The sequence below is a fragment of the Babylonia areolata genome, chromosome 7, assembly GCF_041734735.1.
Source record: "Babylonia areolata isolate BAREFJ2019XMU chromosome 7, ASM4173473v1, whole genome shotgun sequence".
Lineage (NCBI taxonomy): Eukaryota > Metazoa > Mollusca > Gastropoda > Neogastropoda > Buccinidae > Babylonia > Babylonia areolata.
Window position 1 is genome coordinate 21,959,765 of NC_134882.1, and position 8,129 is coordinate 21,967,893.

Sequence of the window (8,129 nt, forward strand, 5' to 3'; positions counted from 1 at the left end):
CTTTTATCAAAAGTTAGTATTATTTTACAACCCACAGTATTGATAAACTTCTCCATTTGATGCAACCATCATTCCAACAGCAGTGTCAGCTGACCAGCTGTGCGGGACGAACAAGAACAGCTTCGAATGTCTCTGCAACAACTGCCCCCGCTGCATGCGAAATTCCTTTTTGTCAAGAGTTCACGTGCAACACGGTCAAACCGTGGACACAGCAGCGAGTTGTCTGGTTGTCACACTGTGACAGTGACGAGGCAGCAGTCTTGGACCGGCCACTGTCCTGTGACACATCAAAAAGTGTGGTTGTGAAGAAGAAGATGAAGTGAAATGCGCCCATTTATGTGGAGTATTGGTAAGGAAACCAAACTGTTCAAGTTTGAATTGACAATGACAACACAATGAGCAACTGTTACAGCAGCAACAAAGGTTGAGCAGAAGGTGTGCAACCGAATCGAAGTTGTCTTTGTGACTTGGAAACTTGAACCGTAAAATTTTAATCGGAGTTTTCCTACTAAACCCGCCGCTCTTTCGTTTAACGAAAATACGAAAATAACGTTGCAGCTTAGTTTCTTAATACGGAACTTCGAAAACATAGTTGAATTTGGTTATCGTTTGTGTCTTTAACGGGTCTGTTCGGAGTGTGTACAGAACAAAGAAGTGTGAGAGGGGACAGTTAAAAGGGGAAGAGGGTGTTAGGGTGGTGTAGAGGCAAGGAACTTCTACATTAATTTTCGGCCTGTACAGGGGGGTGTAGAGGCAAGGAACTTCAGCATTTCGGCCTGTAAACGACTCCGTGTTGATGTCCGTTGCTTTCCGTGTGCACACTGCGTTGTGGGAATGAAACAAGTTGACTGTGCCACCAGGGAAAGAGTCAGTTGGCGTGTAACTCTTTTTAAACACATGTTATGGACGATGAACCTGAAGCATACATTTCCTATTCCTGCTTGTGAGGACTAAAGTCAGCGGCAATATCCACATTTCTTCCTGTACACTCCTGTGTGTGACTGGCGGAGTGAACGTCTATCCATTCCGTCTTGAGAGGAAACAATGAGGATATTATCAAATCCGCAAGTCGTCTGACATTTTGCTGGATCAATCTTTTGTCTTGACGGAAAGAAACTATCGTGCCAAAGTTAAGACGACGGAAAGAAACTATCGTGCCAAAGTTAAGACGACGGAAAGAAACTATCGTGCCAAAGTAAAGACGACGGAAAGAAAGTATCGTGCCAAAGTAAAGACGAAGGAAAGAAAGGAAAGAAAGTATCGTGCCAAAGTTAAGACAAAGGAAAGAAAGGAAAGAAACTATCGTGCCAAAGTAAAGACGAAGGAAAGAAACTATCGTGCCAAAGTAAAGACGACGGAAAGAAACTATCGTGCCAAAGTGAAGATGACGGAAAGAAACTATCGTGCCAAAGTAAAGACGACGGAAAGAAAGTATCGTGCCAAAGTAAAGACAAAAGAAAGTATCGTGCCAAAGTAAAGACGACGGAAAGAAAGTATCGTGCCAAAGTAAAGACGAAGGAAAGAAAGTATCGTGCCAAAGTAAAGACGACGGAAAGAAAGTATGGTGCCAAAGTAAAGACGAAGGAAAGAAAGGAAAGAAAGTATCGTGCCAAAGTGAAGACAAAGGAAAGAAACTATCGTGCTAAAGTGAAGACAAGGAAAGAAAGTATCGTGCCAAAGTAAAGACGAAAGAAAGCATCGTGCCAAAGTAAAGAGGAAAGAAAGAAAGTATCGTGCCAAAGTAAAGACGAAGGTAAGATTTCTGCTCCCGCCTGTCTCTTTTCTGCCAGACTGAACACCCCACGTCACTGATGTCAGCACTGAATCGTCATTCTTCACGACAGGGGCCGTAGTGTGCGGGGAGCGAGGGGCGAACAAGGAAATCATTTTCCGTGTGACAATGTTCTAATATACCTTCAGAGGAAAAAAAACAACAACCTTGGCTTTTGAAAACACAATCTTGCTTACATTGTTATAATCATTATTATGACTATAACAGTGTAAGATACCTTGGCGCTAGATAAGACCTGGGGTGCGGTTGTAGTCATTCTATCACCAAGATATTTACTAGCCCAGAGACCTGCATTCAGTCTCATTTTAATTGCTTTTATCATGATTATGATTATGACTATCACACACGCACACACATACACACACACACACACACACACACACACACACGCACACACACACACACACACACACACACACACACACACACACACACACACACACACACACACATCAAAAACACATTACAGCACACCATTATTTCTCTTCCCATCAGCACTATCACATCAGACATGTACAGTTCTGATATCGGTCGGTCCGTTGTGGTCCTCCTCCCATAACGCCCCTCAGCGCTTCAGTCACAGACCAGGATGATTGTCATGACGCTGTTCGTGCTTGTTAACGAGGCCCGTTGTGTGTGACGTGTGAGGCGACCTTTAAGGCAGTGGACGGCGAGTTCCTCGCTAGCCTCGGGTCACGGCTGATCTTCGGTAATTAAACCCACAGGCTTCATCCGCGTGTAACACAATGTGCTGAGATGTGAGATCAACAGTGCCACTGACAGGGAGTGGGACCACAGACATGGAGAGACGAGGACAGCCAGCAGGGCCTCTCAGTGAAACCATTGGCCTTTAGCCAGGTCTCCCGAGCCGTCTTTTCCGGCCAAGTGAAGCGGTATACACGCTCGATTTCCGAGTTGACATCGGTCGGTTAAAGCATGCCCTGCCCGCTTATGTCGACCGTTAACGCGAACATCTGTTCAGAAGTCAGGCGAGTTAAATAGGTATAAAGGATCGCCTTTTCATTTAAAAAAAATTGTAACCATAACTTTGAATATATCAATGAGCCTAATTTTACAAGAAACTTTTGAGACTTTGAAAAATGTTTTCACACACACACACACTCACACACACACACGCAAACACACATATGCACACACACACACACACACACACACACACACACACACACACACACACACACACACACACACATTCAAAAGATATCGACACACGGCTGAAACAGTGCAATAATTGGTGTTGACAGGAGTCAGTTGGCGATCCCCCTCAACACACGTCTACGGTAGATGTCAGTGGTCGTACATGAAAATTTCTATTCTTTTTTTTTTTGTGTGTGTGTGTATGTATATATATATATATATATATATATATATATATATATATATATATATATATATATTATTATTATTATTATTATTATTATTATTTCTGAAAATACCAGATTGATGTTCTAAGAGGCGCTGTGAAAATCATTACGGGGGATCAACAAAAACAGCGCGGTTATTTTCAAAAGCGGCTTTTCCTTGATTAATTCTGAAATGTTTTGATTCTTTTTACACTGTTTTGTTTGAGACAGGAGCCGGTTTTTTCTAAAGTTTTTATCAGAAAAGCAAGCTGTTTCCCTTCTCTCCTCTATTATGTATCATCAATCGTAAACATCACAAAAAACGCTTTAGAATACGAGTGCAATCATTGATTTGCCTCCTGGGTGATGGCAGCGCATATTATACGCATTTCACTGGAGTGGTTATTTTTTTAATTAATTATTTTATTTATTGATTAATTGATTAAAAAAAATCATCTATTTTGACAAACTCGCCGCTGTTCGTTGGTGTTTCTACATTTCACGAGGCTCCCACTTCATCTAAAGTATTCCTACTTCCAATTCATGTTTAAATACCAGGAGCACAAGAGATTAAGAAATGAAGAATGGGGCGAAAGTATCAGTATCAGTAGCTCAAGGAGGCGTCACTGCGTTCGGACAAATCCATATACGCTACACCACATTTGCCAAGCAGATGACTGACCAGCAGAGTAACCCAACGCGCTTGTTGAGAAGTCGTGCCACTTGATTGCAAGCAGTTGTACCAGGACTCAGCCAGTGGCACGCACACGATGTGTAAGGCCATGGCTACACTGTCCATAGTGATGTGAAAGGTCATGGCTATACTGTCCATAGTGATGATGTGAAAGGCCATGGCTATACTGTCCATAGTGCTGATGTGTAAGGCCATGGCTACACTGTCCATAGTGATGTGAAAGGCCATGGCTACACTGTCCATAGTGATGTGAAAGGCCATGGCTATACTGTCCATAGCGATGATGTGAAAGGCCATGGCTATACTGTCCATAGTGATGATGTGAAAGGCCATGGCTACTGTCCATAGTGATGATGTGAAAGGCCATGGCTACACTGTCCATAATGATGTGAAAGGCCATGGCTACACTCTCCATAGCGATGATGTGAAAGGCCATGGCTACACTGTCCATAGTGATGTGAAAGGCCATGGCTACACTGTCCATAGTGATATGAAAGGTCATGGCTATACTGTCCATAGTGATGATGTGAAAGGCCATGGCTATTCTGTCCATAGTGATGATGTGTAAGGGCATGGTTACACTGTCCATAGTGAAGTGAAAGGCCATAGCTATACTGTCCGTAGTGATGATGTGAAAGGCCATGGCTACACTGTCTATAGTGAGACTGTCCGTAGTGATGATGTGAAAGGCCATGGCTACACTGTCCATAGCGATGTGAAAGGCCATGGCTACTGTCCATAGCGATGATGTGAAAGGCCATGGCTACATTGTCCATAGTGATGTGAAAGGCCATGGCTACACTGTCCATAGTGATGTGAAAGGCCATGGCTACACTGTCCATAGCGATGATGTGAAAGGCCATGGCTACTGTCCATAGTGATGTGAAAGGCCATGGCTACACTGTCCATAGCGATGATGTGAAAGGCCATGGCTACTGTCCATAGTGATGATGTGAAAGGCCATGGCTACACTGTCCATGATGATGTGAAAGGCCATGGCTACACTGTCCATAATGATGTGAAAGGCCATAGCTACACTGTCCATAGTGATGTGAAAGACCATGGCTACACTGTCCATAGCGATGTGAAAGGCCATGGCTACACTGTCCATAGTGATGTGAAAGGCCATAGCTACACTGTCCATAGTGATGTGAAAGGCCATGGCTATACTGTCCAGTGCGATGTGAAAGGCCATGGCTATACTGTCCATTGCGATGTGAAAGGCCATGTCTACACTGTCCATAACGATGATGTGAAAGGCCATGGCTATACTGTCCATAGCGATGTAGAAAATCAAGCCAACTTTATAAAGATAGAATTGAAACTAAATCGGTCGCAAGAGCTAGAGAAACTTACGGTAGACAAGCCGTCTTTGAGGTGGGAAGGAAGTGATGGATCACACATGAAGGGACATGCTGGATTACCTCTTCTTCCTCGCAAGCATCATTATGCCCCTTTTCAGGTCACATGAGATGGCGGAACTGTAGACATGAATAATTAATTGATGACAAAACACGCAGAAAACATGCCTCAATAATCGCCGTGCCTAATTACTGAGCTAAATACAACTTTTTATCTGCTTAATTGCCTAATTAAATGAAACCTTTTCTACAAGCAGAATTATATTTCCACCAGACACCCCCACCCCTTCCTTTTATTTTTTTTAAAATTTTTTTTTATTTTATTTTTTTTACAATCACGATGATCTCGCATTTCTTGCTTAATGATTCCAGAGACCGAACCTAGCAGAGCCCGTGGTTCTGAGGTCGACAGAGGAGGCCATCACTCTGGAAACCATCCACAATAATACAGCATCACCACGACCCCCGAGACTCCGATACGGACCACATCCACGACCCCTGAGAAAACAGACATCAATACGGACCACATCCACGACCCCTGAGAAAACAGACATCAATACGGACTAAATCCACGACCCCTGAGAAAACAGACATCAATACGGACCACATCCATGACCCCCGAGAAAACAGACATCGATACGGACCACATCCACGACACCTGAGATAACAGACATCAATACGGTCCACATCCACGATCCCCGAGAAAACAGACATCGATACGGACCACATCCACGATCCCCGAGAAAACAGACATCAATACGGACCACATCCATGACACATGAGAAAACAGACATCGATACGGACCACATCCATGACACATGAGAAAACAGACATCGATACGGACCACATCCATGACCCCTGAGAAAACAGACATCGATACGGACCACATCCATGATCCCCGAGAAAACAGACATCAATACGGACCACATCCATGACACATGAGAAAACAGACATCGATACGGACCACATCCACGACCCCCGAGAAAACAGACATCAATACGGACCACATCCACGACCCCCGAGAAAACAGACATCGATACGGACCACATCCACGACCCCCGAGAAAACAGACATCGATACGGACCACATCCACGACCCCCGAGAAAACAGACATCGATACGGACCACATCCACGACCCCCGAGAAAACAGACATCGATACGGTCCACATCCACGACCCCTGAGAAAACAGACATCGATACGGTCCACATCCACGACCCCTGAGAAAACAGACATCGATACGGACCACATCCACGATCCCCGAGAAAACAGACATCGATACGGTCCACATCCACGACCCCTGAGAAAACAGACATCAATACGGACCACATCCATGACCCCCGAGAAAACAGACATCGATACGGACCACATCCACGACACCTGAGAAAACAGACATCAATACGGTCCACATCCACGATCCCCGAGAAAACAGACATCGATACGGACCACATCCACGACACCTGAGAAAACAGACATCGATACGGTCCACATCTACGCATGGGGTCATTAGTTTTGAAGCTTCCACTACAGTCACCAGTTAGACAATAAAATATCACATACATAGCGCACAAATTAAACCTGGTTTCGAACTCATCAGTCATGAGAAACGAAACAAAACACACAGGCATAGAAAGTAAAAGTAATGTTCAGTCTTGCAGTCGTATATGAGAGACTGGATGGATTAACAGGCTGAAACTGGTTCACAATCATGCAATCGCAAGGAGATAAAAAGGCAAGATGTGCAAGTCGAACGTGGTTGCGAACCAGGCGGCAATAGAAAAGCAGGGAATACAATCTCACGGGCAATGCCTGCCCGCCATCCTGCCCATCTGGCGAAGAAAGCCTGGAGGCTGGAGTTTTCATGTGCAGATACTTTTAATTGTCAACACTTTCGTTGTCCGCTGCCTTCCCCACCCTGTCAGAGGGCACCAGTCAACTTGAACAGGCAACTAATTCGCCAAGGTTTTGTCCTCCGTGCTCTCAGCGCCATAGGGGCGAGTATTATTTTGTCATTATCATAATAAAGAATATAATGCAGAATGATGCTCAAACCTTCCACAAGGGAGCTCGTGGGGAGGTTATACATACATGAATATACAGGCATTCATGTGCGATAGATCATACAGAAAGAAGCATGCACATCTCTCTCTCTCTCTCTCTCTCTCTCTCTCTCTCTCTCTCTCCCCCACACACACACACACACACACAAACACGAGTGCGCGCGCGCGTACAGCCAGTTGGTATTGAAGAAGTACATTGTCAGTATGACGGTAGGCAGAACGAAGGAGGTGTTTAAGAAACTTTTTAAATTGGAGAACCCATATGACGGACAGAGGTGAGTTTGTTACACACTGCGAAGACAGGACAGATAGCACTGATGATGTTTGTTACACACTGCGAAGACAGGACAGATAGCACTGATGATGTTTGTCTGCTTCATGTCGGACCTGTCAGTTTGTTACACACTGCAAAAACAGGACAGATAGCACTGATGATGTTTGTTACACACTACAAAAACAGGAGAAATAGCGCTGATGATGTTTGTCTGCTTCATGTCGGACCTGTCAGTTTGTTACACACTACAAAAACAGGACAGACAGCACTGATGATGTTTGTTACACACTACAAAAACAGGAGAAATAGCGCTGATGATGTTTGTCTGCTTCATGTCGGGCCTGTGTGTTCATGGTGATATCAAACAACAATATAAACCCCACAAACAATCGCATTAAAACCTCATGAAATGGTGGTGATTCTGGAATAAGAAAATGATTCCACAAATCGCACAATTTCTTGTGTGCATGTGACGAATCTCCTGCAGGTTCCATTAGCTCTGAAAGTTTCAGTTTCAAGGTGATGTCAAAAGCGTGCAGGGTGATCCATATACGCTACACCATATCAGCTTTAAAACAGGGAGCAG